The following is a 14,664-nucleotide window of genomic DNA, read 5'->3' as shown; positions in this document are numbered from 1 at the left end:
TTCTTTAAAATGCATTTCAGACCTTAATCAAGGTATGACATTTCATATTTGGGCTATTATTTCCTTTGTTTCAAAAAATGATATTTTAGGGTAGAAAACATGGATTCGTATTTAAGTCAAAACCAAAAGTTTTTTTGCGGTTTTTCAGTCGTAATTTTGACAAATCAAGGGCGACAGTTAAACGGCCGACTGTTTTGAACAGGTTACAAACCAAAGCTATCGATCCCCATCATTTTTGGGAAAAATAAATTTTTCACCAATTTTCGAATTTTTGATAAGGGTTACATCATAATTTTTTGCAAAAAATTGACATAATTGAAAAGTTTTAGGTTTGAATGCCAATCGTTTGGCAATTCAATTACGAGCTCAGCAAGGTATGACACTCCGTTTTTGGATCATTATTTCCAATGTTTCGGCCAAAATACTGATATTTAAGGGTGAAATATATGGAATTTTAGGCAAAACTAAACGTTTTTGGAACTTTTTACCTAATTAAGGAGCATACCTGGTAAGGAGGTCGATACTCTGCATCTTGGAGTCCAGTCCATCCAATTTATGAATCTCCTAAAATCACTTCACAACCACCAACACCCACACCAACTTCCGGTCAACTGATTTATCGGCTACCATAGCACCTAGGTCATGAATTTTAAGCTAGAACTAGTTGGGAATTATAAGTTCCCACCGAGAGAATATTTTTAGATTGACATTATTGATGACGTGGCCCATTGTAAATTTCATTAATTTTGCAAGTAACAGTCGTAATTTGGACAAATGAAGCCTGACAGTTTAACGAATGACTGTTTTGAACAGCTAACAACCTAAGCTAACGATCCCCATCACTTTTGGAAAAAATTAATTTTTTGACCAATTTTTGCATTTCTTATAAGTCATTTTGTAAATAAATACCTAATTAAGGGACATACCTGGACAGGATTACAATGCACTGCATATTGGAGTCCAGTTCCATCCAGATGACATCCTAATATGTGAGTCTCCTGAAGTCACTTCACAACCACAAACACCCACACCCACTTCCGGTCAACTGATTTATCGGCTACCATAGCCCCTAGGTCATGAATTTTAAGCTAGAACTAGTTGGGAATTATAAGTTCCCACCGAGAGAATATTTTTAGATTGACATTATTGATGACGTGGCCCATTGTAAATTTCATTAATTTTGCAAGTAACAGTCGTAATTTGGACAAATTAAGGCCGACAGGTAAACGGACGACTGTTTTGAAAAGCAAACAACCTAAGCTATCGATCCCCATCATTTTTGGAAAAAATAAATTTTTCACCAATTTTCGAATTTTTGATAAGGGGTTACATCACAATTTTTTGCAAAAAATTGACAAAATTTAAAAGTTTTAGGTTTGAATGCCAATCGTTTGGCAATTCAATTACGAGCTCAGCAAGGTATGACACTCCGTTTTTGGATCATTATTTCCAATGTTTCGGCCAAAATACTGATATTTGAGGGTGAAAAATTTGGACTAAGATTTGAGACAAAATAGCCGATTTTTGTGTGGTTTTTTAGTCGTAATTTGGACAAATCAAGGGCGACAGTTAAACGGCCGACTGTTTTGAACATGTTACAACCTAAGCTATCGATCCCCATCATTTTTGGGAAAAATTAATTTTTCACCAATTTTCGAATTTTTGATAAGGGGTTACATCATAATTTTTTGCAAAAAATTGACAAAATTTAAAAGTTTTAGGTTTGAATGCCAATCGTTTGGCAATTCAATTACGAGCTCAGCAAGGTATGACACTCCGTTTTTGGATCATTATTTCCAATGTTTCGGCCAAAATACTGATATTTAAGGGTGAAATATTTGGAATTTTAGGCAAAACTAAACGTTTTTGGAACTTTTTACCTAATTAAGGAGCATACCTTGTAAGGAGGTCGATACTCTGCATCTTGGAGTCCAGTCCATCCAATTTATGAATCTCCTAAAATCACTTCACAACCACCAACACCCACACCAACTTCCGGTCAACTGATTTATCGGCTACCATAGCACCTAGGTCATGAATTTTAAGCTAGAACTAGTTGGGAATTATAAGTTCCCACCGAGAGAATTTTTTTAGATTGACATTATCGATGACGTGGCCCATTGTAAATTTCATTAGTTTTGCAAGTAACAGTCGTAATTTGGACAAATTAAGGCCGACAGGTAAACGGACGACTGTTTTGAAAAGCAAACAACCTAAGCTATCGATCCCCATCATTTTTGGAAAAAATAAATTTTTCACCAATTTTCGAATTTTTGATAAGGGGTTACATCACAATTTTTTGCAAAAAATTGACAAAATTTAAAAGTTTTAGGTTTGAATGCCAATCGTTTGGCAATTCAATTACGAGCTCAGCAAGGTATGACACTCCGTTTTTGGATCATTATTTCCAATGTTTCGGCCAAAATACTGATATTTGAGGGTGAAAAATTTGGACTAAGATTTGAGACAAAATAGCCGATTTTTGTGTGGTTTTTTAGTCGTAATTTGGACAAATCAAGGGCGACAGTTAAACGGCCGACTGTTTTGAACATGTTACAACCTAAGCTATCGATCCCCATCATTTTTGGGAAAAATTAATTTTTCACCAATTTTCGAATTTTTGATAAGGGGTTACATCATAATTTTTTGCAAAAAATTGACAAAATTTAAAAGTTTTAGGTTTGAATGCCAATCGTTTGGCAATTCAATTACGAGCTAAGCAAGGTATGACACTCCGTTTTTGGATCATTATTTCCAATGTTTCGGCCAAAATACTGATATTTAAGGGTGAAATATATGGAATTTTAGGCAAAACTAAACGTTTTTGGAACTTTTTACCTAATTAAGGAGCATACCTGGTAAGGAGGTCGATACTCTGCATCTTGGAGTCCAGTCCATCCAATTTATGAATCTCCTAAAATCACTTCACAACCACCAACACCCACACCAACTTCCGGTCAACTGATTTATCGGCTACCATAGCACCTAGGTCATGAATTTTAAGCTAGAACTAGTTGGGAATTATAAGTTCCCACCGAGAGAATTTTTTTAGATTGACATTATCGATGACGTGGCCCATTGTAAATTTCATTAGTTTTGCAATTAACAGTCGTAATTTGGACAAATGAAGCCTGACAGTTTAACGAATGACTGTTTTGAACAGCTAACAACCTAAGCTAACGATCCCCATCACTTTTGGAAAAAATTAATTTTTTGACCAATTTTTGCATTTCTTATAAGTCATTTTGTAAATAAATACCTAATTAAGGGACATACCTGGACAGGATTACAATGCACTGCATATTGGAGTCCAGTTCCATCCAGATGACATCCTAATATGTGAGTCTCCTGAAGTCACTTCACAACCACAAACACCCACACCCACTTCCGGTCAACTGATTTATCGGCTACCATAGCCCCTAGGTCATGAATTTTAAGCTAGAACTAGTTGGGAATTATAAGTTCCCACCGAGAGAATATTTTTAGATTGACATTATCGATGACGTGGCCCATTGTAAATTTCATTAATTTTGCAAGTAACAGTCGTAATTTGGACAAATTAAGGCCGACAGGTAAACGGACGACTGTTTTGAAAAGCAAACAACCTAAGCTATCGATCCCCATCATTTTTGGAAAAAATAAATTTTTCACCAATTTTCGAATTTTTGATAAGGGGTTACATCATAATTTTTTGCAAAAAATTGACAAAATTAAAAAATTTTAGGTTTGAATGCCAATCGTTTGGCAATTCAATTACGAGCTCAGCAAGGTATGACACTCCGTTTTTGGATCATTATTTCCAATGTTTCGGCCAAAATACTGATATTTGAGGGTGAAAAATTTGGACTAAGATTTGAGACAAAATAGCCGATTTTTGTGTGGTTTTTTAGTCGTAATTTGGACAAATCAAGGGCGACAGTTAAACGGCCGACTGTTTTGAACAGGTTACAACCTAAGCTATCGATCCCCATCATTTTTGGGTGACACTCCGTTTTTGGATCATTATTTCCATTGTTTCGGCCAAAATACTGATATTTAAGGGTGAAATATTTGGAATTTTAGGCAAAACTAAACGTTTTTGGAACTTTTTACCTAATTAAGGAGCATACCTTGTAAGGAGGTCGATACTCTGCATCTTGGAGTCCAGTCCATCCAATTTATGAATCTCCTAAAATCACTTCACAACCACCAACACCCACACCAACTTCCGGTCAACTGATTTATCGGCTACCATAGCACCTAGGTCATGAATTTTAAGCTAGAACTAGTTGGGAATTATAAGTTCCCACCGAGAGAATTTTTTTAGATTGACATTATCGATGACGTGGCCCATTGTAAATTTCATTAGTTTTGCAATTAACAGTCGTAATTTGGACAAATGAAGCCTGACAGTTTAACGAATGACTGTTTTGAACAGCTAACAACCTAAGCTATCGATCCCCATCATTTTTGGGAAAAATAAATTTTTCACCAATTTTCGAATTTTTGATAAGGGGTTACATCATAATTTTTTGCAAAAAATTGACAAAATTTAAAAGTTTTAGGTTTGAATGCCAATCGTTTGGCAATTCAATTACGAGCTCAGCAAGGTATGACACTCCGTTTTTGGATCATTATTTCCATTGTTTCGGCCAAAATACTGATATTTAAGGGTGAAATATTTGGAATTTTAGGCAAAACTAAACGTTTTTGGAACTTTTTACCTAATTAAGGAGCATACCTTGTAAGGAGGTCGATACTCTGCATCTTGGAGTCCAGTCCATCCAATTTATGAATCTCCTAAAATCACTTCACAACCACCAACACCCACACCAACTTCCGGTCAACTGATTTATCGGCTACCATAGCACCTAGGTCATGAATTTTAAGCTAGAACTAGTTGGGAATTATAAGTTCCCACCGAGAGAATATTTTTAGATTGACATTATCGATGACGTGGCCCATTGTAAATTTCATTAGTTTTGCAAGTAACAGTCGTAATTTGGACAAATTAAGGCCGACAGGTAAACGGACGACTGTTTTGAAAAGCAAACAACCTAAGCTATCGATCCCCATCATTTTTGGGAAAAATAAATTTTTCACCAATTTTCGAATTTTTGATAAGGGGTTACATCATAATTTTTTGCAAAAAATTGACAAAATTTAAAAGTTTTAGGTTTGAATGCCAATCGTTTGGCAATTCAATTACGAGCTCAGCAAGGTATGACACTCCGTTTTTGGATCATTATTTCCAATGTTTCGGCCAAAATACTGATATTTGAGGGTGAAAAATTTGGACTAAGATTTGAGACAAAATAGCCGATTTTTGTGTGGTTTTTTAGTCGTAATTTGGACAAATCAAGGGCGACAGTTAAACGGCCGACTGTTTTGAACAGGTTACAACCTAAGCTATCGATCCCCATCATTTTTGGGTGACACTCCGTTTTTGGATCATTATTTCCATTGTTTCGGCCAAAATACTGATATTTAAGGGTGAAATATTTGGAATTTTAGGCAAAACTAAACGTTTTTGGAACTTTTTACCTAATTAAGGAGCATACCTTGTAAGGAGGTCGATACTCTGCATCTTGGAGTCCAGTCCATCCAATTTATGAATCTCCTAAAATCACTTCACAACCACCAACACCCACACCAACTTCCGGTCAACTGATTTATCGGCTACCATAGCACCTAGGTCATGAATTTTAAGCTAGAACTAGTTGGGAATTATAAGTTCCCACCGAGAGAATTTTTTTAGATTGACATTATCGATGACGTGGCCCATTGTAAATTTCATTAGTTTTGCAATTAACAGTCGTAATTTGGACAAATGAAGCCTGACAGTTAACGGACGACTGTTTTGAAAAGCAAACAACCTAAGCTATCGATCCCCATCATTTTTGGGAAAAATAAATTTTTCACCAATTTTCGAATTTTTGATAAGGGGTTACATCATAATTTTTTGCAAAAAATTGACAAAATTTAAAAGTTTTAGGTTTGAATGCCAATCGTTTGGCAATTCAATTACGAGCTCAGCAAGGTATGACACTCCGTTTTTGGATCATTATTTCCATTGTTTCGGCCAAAATACTGATATTTAAGGGTGAAATATTTGGAATTTTAGGCAAAACTAAACGTTTTTGGAACTTTTTACCTAATTAAGGAGCATACCTTGTAAGGAGGTCGATACTCTGCATCTTGGAGTCCAGTCCATCCAATTTATGAATCTCCTAAAATCACTTCACAACCACCAACACCCACACCAACTTCCGGTCAACCGATTTATCGGCTACCATAGCACCTAGGTCATGAATTTTAAGCTAGAACTAGTTGGGAATTATAAGTTCCCACCGAGAGAATATTTTTAGATTGACATTATCGATGACGTGGCCCATTGTAAATTTCATTAATTTTGCAAGTAACAGTCGTAATTTGGACAAATTAAGGCCGACAGGTAAACGGACGACTGTTTTGAACAGCTAACAACCTAAGCTATCGATCACCATCATTTTTGGGAAAAATTAATTTTTCACCAATTTTCGAATTTTTGATAAGGGGTTACATCATAATTTTTTGCAAAAAATTGACAAAATTAAAAAATTTTAGGTTTGAATGCCAATCGTTTGGCAATTCAATTACGAGCTCAGCAAGGTATGACACTCCGTTTTTGGATCATTATTTCCAATGTTTCGGCCAAAATACTGATATTTGAGGGTGAAAAATTTGGACTAAGATTTGAGACAAAATAGCCGATTTTTGTGTGGTTTTTTAGTCGTAATTTGGACAAATCAAGGGCGACAGTTAAACGGCCGACTGTTTTGAACATGTTACAACCTAAGCTATCGATCCCCATCATTTTTGGGAAAAATTAATTTTTCACCAATTTTCGAATTTTTGATAAGGGGTTACATCATAATTTTTTGCAAAAAATTGACAAAATTTAAAAGTTTTAGGTTTGAATGCCAATCGTTTGGCAATTCAATTACGAGCTGAGCAAGGTATGACACTCCGTTTTTGGATCATTATTTCCAATGTTTCGGCCAAAATACTGATATTTAAGGGTGAAATATATGGAATTTTAGGCAAAACTAAACGTTTTTGGAACTTTTTACCTAATTAAGGAGCATACCTTGTAAGGAGGTCGATACTCTGCATCTTGGAGTCCAGTCCATCCAATTTATGAATCTCCTAAAATCACTTCACAACCACCAACACCCACACCAACTTCCGGTCAACTGATTTATCGGCTACCATAGCACCTAGGTCATGAATTTTAAGCTAGAACTAGTTGGGAATTATAAGTTCCCACCGAGAGAATTTTTTTAGATTGACATTATCGATGACGTGGCCCATTGTAAATTTCATTAGTTTTGCAATTAACAGTCGTAATTTGGACAAATGAAGCCTGACAGTTTAACGAATGACTGTTTTGAACAGCTAACAACCTAAGCTATCGATCCCCATCATTTTTGGGAAAAATAAATTTTTCACCAATTTTCGAATTTTTGATAAGGGGTTACATCATAATTTTTTGCAAAAAATTGACAAAATTTAAAAGTTTTAGGTTTGAATGCCAATCGTTTGGCAATTCAATTACGAGCTCAGCAAGGTATGACACTCCGTTTTTGGATCATTATTTCCATTGTTTCGGCCAAAATACTGATATTTAAGGGTGAAATATTTGGAATTTTAGGCAAAACTAAACGTTTTTGGAACTTTTTACCTAATTAAGGAGCATACCTTGTAAGGAGGTCGATACTCTGCATCTTGGAGTCCAGTCCATCCAATTTATGAATCTCCTAAAATCACTTCACAACCACCAACACCCACACCAACTTCCGGTCAACCTGATTTATCGGCTACCATAGCACCTAGGTCATGAATTTTAAGCTAGAACTAGTTGGGAATTATAAGTTCCCACCGAGAGAATATTTTTAGATTGACATTATCGATGACGTGGCCCATTGTAAATTTCATTAATTTTGCAAGTAACAGTCGTAATTTGGACAAATTAAGGCCGACAGGTAAACGGACGACTGCTTTGAAAAGCAAACAACCTAAGCTATCGATCCCCATCATTTTTGGGAAAAATAAATTTTTCACCAATTTTCGAATTTTTGATAAGGGGTTACATCATAATTTTTTGCAAAAAATTGACAAAATTTAAAAGTTTTAGGTTTGAATGCCAATCGTTTGGCAATTCAATTACGAGCTCAGCAAGGTATGACACTCCGTTCTTGGATCATTATTTCCAATGTTTCGGCCAAAATACTGATATTTTAGTTTTTCAGTTTCTAGTCGTAAATAAATACCTAATTAAGGGGCATACTTGGGTCATCATTCAAACGGTGTCAAACAGCTCGATATAAGGAACATATTGCTATCTCTCTCATTTATGTGTGCCCACAAATAGAAGGCCAATGGTAAATCCTAGCCACAATCACAAAATAATTCGTTCGGATCCCTAAAAAGTATGTGCATTTATTGACAATTTATTAAACTAAGAACCAAGAATCCTTTGACTATTGTTTTATCGAAAGCGATATTTGCTCTTGTTTGGATTGCCAATAAATCGATAAAAATCTTTTCTCTAAACCTGTTTTATTTTCCCTTTTCAAATAGAAAAGATGTGGCTGGAACAATAAAAGACGACACTGTCATTATTCAACTTGACATAACATTTTTCATAAAAATTTAATACAAACATTAAATTTACAAATATATATATAAAAACAATTCACAATCACATATAAATTTTTATCATTTTCAGATGTTAAATATTTCGATTTGCTATATTCCTCAAAGCAAGGTTACAATTTACTAGTCCAGAGCAAGAAAGCCAAGATCAAAGTTCTTGTTGGTACAATTTTATGTTCGCTGTTGCGTTGTCCATTGATCAATCAATCAGCTACGGATGTTTGTACGGCTCGTTGTTGACGAATACAGACTTCTGTCCGCTGTCGCATGAATATCATCATCACCGTTCTCATTGCACCTTCGAGGTTGGGACTCTGCTTTCTGCGCTCCTTTGCAGTGAAACTCGATCGCATCAATATCATTTGTACTCTCAATGTAAAATTCGTGTCCATGATCCGTGCCTTTGCCGTCGTAGACTATCCTGTTTATATCTGTGCCCACGTTACCGTCCAATTCATCCTCGGAATTATCACCATCTGTATCTTCGTCCTCGCCAATGTTAAAAATGAATCTTGCATCGCTGGTGGGCTTCGCGGACATGTTCTTTCGCCTGCCCGATGATGTGTTCGCTATTTTCCTATACCGCACTGAATTTCTGGATACATGGTTGCTATTACGCTGCAAGAAAGAAAATAAAAAGGTTTATTTCTTGTTTACTTTACCAGATTTAACCAGGGACCGTAAATAATCATTATTTGAGATTTTTATTTTAAAAGGCCTACTGAGTTTTTTACAAGTTTTAATCAACAATTTAACTGGTTTTTATACACCTTATAGACATGAACAAATAACAGTTAATTTGCTTTCCAGATTTGTTGAAATGCATATACTTTGTGGACAAGAGTAAAAACAACGTTATCACAAAATAATTCGTTCGGATCCCTAAAAAGTATGTGCATTTATTGACAATTTATTAAACTAAGAACCAAGAATCCTTTGACTATTGTTTTATCGAAAGCGATATTTGCTCTTGTTTGGATTGCCAATAAATCGATAAAAATCTTTTCTCTAAACCTGTTTTATTTTCCCTTTTCAAATAGAAAAGATGTGGCTGGAACAATAAAAGACGACACTGTCATTATTCAACTTGACATAACATTTTTCATAAAAATTTAATACAAACATTAAATTTACAAATATATATATAAAAACAATTCACAATCACATATAAATTTTTATCATTTTCAGATGTTAAATATTTCGATTTGCTATATTCCTCAAAGCAAGGTTACAATTTACTAGTCCAGAGCAAGAAAGCCAAGATCAAAGTTCTTGTTGGTACAATTTTATGTTCGCTGTTGCGTTGTCCATTGATCAATCAATCAGCTACGGATGTTTGTACGGCTCGTTGTTGACGAATACAGACTTCTGTCCGCTGTCGCATGAATATCATCATCACCGTTCTCATTGCACCTTCGAGGTTGGGACTCTGCTTTCTGCGCTCCTTTGCAGTGAAACTCGATCGCATCAATATCATTTGTACTCTCAATGTAAAATTCGTGTCCATGATCCGTGCCTTTGCCGTCGTAGACTATCCTGTTTATATCTGTGCCCACGTTACCGTCCAATTCATCCTCGGAATTATCACCATCTGTATCTTCGTCCTCGCCAATGTTAAAAATGAATCTTGCATCGCTGGTGGGCTTCGCGGACATGTTCTTTCGCCTGCCCGATGATGTGTTCGCTATTTTCCTATACCGCACTGAATTTCTGGATACATGGTTGCTATTACGCTGCAAGAAAGAAAATAAAAAGGTTTATTTCTTGTTTACTTTACCAGATTTAACCAGGGACCGTAAATAATCATTATTTGAGATTTTTATTTTAAAAGGCCTACTGAGTTTTTTACAAGTTTTAATCAACAATTTAACTGGTTTTTATACACCTTATAGACATGAACAAATAACAGTTAATTTGCTTTCCAGATTTGTTGAAATGCATATACTTTGTGGACAAGAGTAAAAACAACGTTATTTTTAGGGTAAATTTTTAGGGTAGAAAACATGGATTCGTATTTAAGTCAAAACCAAAAGTTTTTTTGCGGTTTTTCAGTCGTAATTTTGACAAATCAAGGGCGACAGTTAAACGGCCGACTGTTTTGAACATGTTACAACCTAAGCTATCGATCCCCATCATTTTTGGGAAAAATAAATTTTTCACCAATTTTCGAATTTTTGATAAGGGTTACATCATAATTTTTTGCAAAAAATTGACATAATTGAAAAGTTTTAGGTTTGAATGCCAATCGTTTGGCAATTCAATTACGAGCTCAGCAAGGTATGACACTCCGTTTTTGGATCATTATTTCCATTGTTTCGGCCAAAATACTGATATTTAAGGGTGAAATATATGGAATTTTAGGCAAAACTAAACGTTTTTGGAACTTTTTACCTAATTAAGGAGCATACCTGGTAAGGAGGTCGATACTCTGCATCTTGGAGTCCAGTCCATCCAATTTATGAATCTCCTAAAATCACTTCACAACCACCAACACCCACACCAACTTCCGGTCAACTGATTTATCGGCTACCATAGCACCTAGGTCATGAATTTTAAGCTAGAACTAGTTGGGAATTATAAGTTCCCACCGAGAGAATTTTTTTAGATTGACATTATCGATGACGTGGCCCATTGTAAATTTCATTAGTTTTGCAATTAACAGTCGTAATTTGGACAAATGAAGCCTGACAGTTTAACGAATGACTGTTTTGAACAGCTAACAACCTAAGCTAACGATCCCCATCACTTTTGGAAAAAATTAATTTTTTGACCAATTTTTGCATTTCTTATAAGTCATTTTGTAAATAAATACCTAATTAAGGGACATACCTGGACAGGATTACAATGCACTGCATATTGGAGTCCAGTTCCATCCAGATGACATCCTAATATGTGAGTCTCCTGAAGTCACTTCACAACCACAAACACCCACACCCACTTCCGGTCAACTGATTTATCGGCTACCATAGCCCCTAGGTCATGAATTTTAAGCTAGAACTAGTTGGGAATTATAAGTTCCCACCGAGAGAATATTTTTAGATTGACATTATTGATGACGTGGCCCATTGTAAATTTCATTAATTTTGCAAGTAACAGTCGTAATTTGGACAAATTAAGGCCGACAGGTAAACGGACGACTGTTTTGAAAAGCAAACAACCTAAGCTATCGATCCCCATCATTTTTGGAAAAAATAAATTTTTCACCAATTTTCGAATTTTTGATAAGGGGCTACATCATAATTTTTTGCAAAAAATTGACAAAATTAAAAAATTTTAGGTTTGAATGCCAATCGTTTGGCAATTCAATTACGAGCTCAGCAAGGTATGACACTCCGTTTTTGGATCATTATTTCCAATGTTTCGGCCAAAATACTGATATTTGAGGGTGAAAAATTTGGACTAAGATTTGAGACAAAATAGCCGATTTTTGTGTGGTTTTTTAGTCGTAATTTGGACAAATCAAGGGCGACAGTTAAACGGCCGACTGTTTTGAACATGTTACAACCTAAGCTATCGATCCCCATCATTTTTGGAAAAAATAAATTTTTCACCAATTTTCGAATTTTTGATAAGGGGTTACATCACAATTTTTTGCAAAAAATTGACAAAATTTAAAAGTTTTAGGTTTGAATGCCAATCGTTTGGCAATTCAATTACGAGCTCAGCAAGGTATGACACTCCTTTTTTGGATCATTATTTCCAATTGTTTCGGCCAAAATACTGATATTTAAGGGTGAAATATTTGGAATTTTAGGCAAAACTAAACGTTTTTGGAACTTTTTACCTAATTAAGGAGCATACCTTGTAAGGAGGTCGATACTCTGCATCTTGGAGTCCAGTCCATCCAATTTATGAATCTCCTAAAATCACTTCACAACCACCAACACCCACACCAACTTCCGGTCAACTGATTTATCGGCTACCATAGCACCTAGGTCATGAATTTTAAGCTAGAACTAGTTGGGAATTATAAGTTCCCACCGAGAGAATTTTTTTAGATTGACATTATCGATGACGTGGCCCATTGTAAATTTCATTAGTTTTGCAATTAACAGTCGTAATTTGGACAAATGAAGGCCTGACAGTTTAACGAATGACTGTTTTGAACAGCTAACAACCTAAGCTAACGATCCCCATCACTTTTGGAAAAAATTAATTTTTTGACCAATTTTTGCATTTCTTATAAGTCATTTTGTAAATAAATACCTAATTAAGGGACATACCTGGACAGGATTACAATGCACTGCATATTGGAGTCCAGTTCCATCCAGATGACATCCTAATATGTGAGTCTCCTGAAGTCACTTCACAACCACAAACACCCACACCCACTTCCGGTCAACTGATTTATCGGCTACCATAGCCCCTAGGTCATGAATTTTAAGCTAGAACTAGTTGGGAATTATAAGTTCCCACCGAGAGAATATTTTTAGATTGACATTATCGATGACGTGGTTCATTGTAAATTTCATTAATTTTGCAAGTAACAGTCGTAATTTGGACAAATTAAGGCCGACAGGTAAACGGACGACTGTTTTGAAAAGCAAACAACCTAAGCTATCGATCCCCATCATTTTTGGAATAAATAAATTTTTCACCAATTTTCGAATTTTTGATAAGGGGTTACATCATAATTTTTTGCAAAAAATTGACAAAATTAAAAAATTTTAGGTTTGAATGCCAATCGTTTGGCAATTCAATTACGAGCTCAGCAAGGTATGACACTCCGTTTTTGGATCATTATTTCCAATGTTTCGGCCAAAATACTGATATTTGAGGGTGAAAAATTTGGACTAAGATTTGAGACAAAATAGCCGATTTTTGTGTGGTTTTTTAGTCGTAATTTGGACAAATCAAGGGCGACAGTTAAACGGCCGACTGTTTTGAACAGGTTACAACCTAAGCTATCGATCCCCATCATTTTTGGGAAAAATAAATTTTTCACCAATTTTCGAATTTTTGATAAGGGGTTACATCATAATTTTTTGCAAAAAATTGACAAAATTTAAAAGTTTTAGGTTTGAATGCCAATCGTTTGGCAATTCAATTACGAGCTGAGCAAGGTATGACACTCCGTTTTTGGATCATTATTTCCATTGTTTCGGCCAAAATACTGATATTTAAGGGTGAAATATTTGGAATTTTAGGCAAAACTAAACGTTTTTGGAACTTTTTACCTAATTAAGGAGCATACCTTGTAAGGAGGTCGATACTCTGCATCTTGGAGTCCAGTCCATCCAATTTATGAATCTCCTAAAATCACTTCACAACCACCAACACCCACACCAACTTCCGGTCAACTGATTTATCGGCTACCATAGCACCTAGGTCATGAATTTTAAGCTAGAACTAGTTGGGAATTATAAGTTCCCACCGAGAGAATTTTTTTAGATTGACATTATCGATGACGTGGCCCATTGTAAATTTCATTAGTTTTGCAAGTAACAGTCGTAATTTGGACAAATGAAGGCCTGACAGGTTAAACGGAATGACTGTTTTGAAAAGCTAACAACCTAAGCTATCGATCCCCATCATTTTTGGGAAAAATAAATTTTTCACCAATTTTCGAATTTTTGATAAGGGGTTACATCATAATTTTTTGCAAAAAATTGACAAAATTAAAAAATTTTAGGTTTGAATGCCAATCGTTTGGCAATTCAATTACGAGCTCAGCAAGGTATGACACTCCGTTTTTGGATCATTATTTCCAATGTTTCGGCCAAAATACTGATATTTGAGGGTGAAAAATTTGGACTAAGATTTGAGACAAAATAGCCGATTTTTGTGTGGTTTTTTAGTCGTAATTTGGACAAATCAAGGGCGACAGTTAAACGGCCGACTGTTTTGAACATGTTACAACCTAAGCTATCGATCCCCATCATTTTTGGGAAAAATTAATTTTTCACCAATTTTCGAATTTTTGATAAGGGGTTACATCATAATTTTTTGCAAAAAATTGACAAAATTTAAAAGTTTTAGGTTTGAATG

Source organism: Drosophila takahashii, chromosome X (assembly GCF_030179915.1).
Source record: "Drosophila takahashii strain IR98-3 E-12201 chromosome X, DtakHiC1v2, whole genome shotgun sequence".
In the NCBI taxonomy this organism is placed as follows: Eukaryota; Metazoa; Arthropoda; class Insecta; order Diptera; family Drosophilidae; genus Drosophila; species Drosophila takahashii.
The sequence above is the reverse complement of the archived record's forward strand: the minus strand, read 5'-3'. Positions refer to the sequence as shown.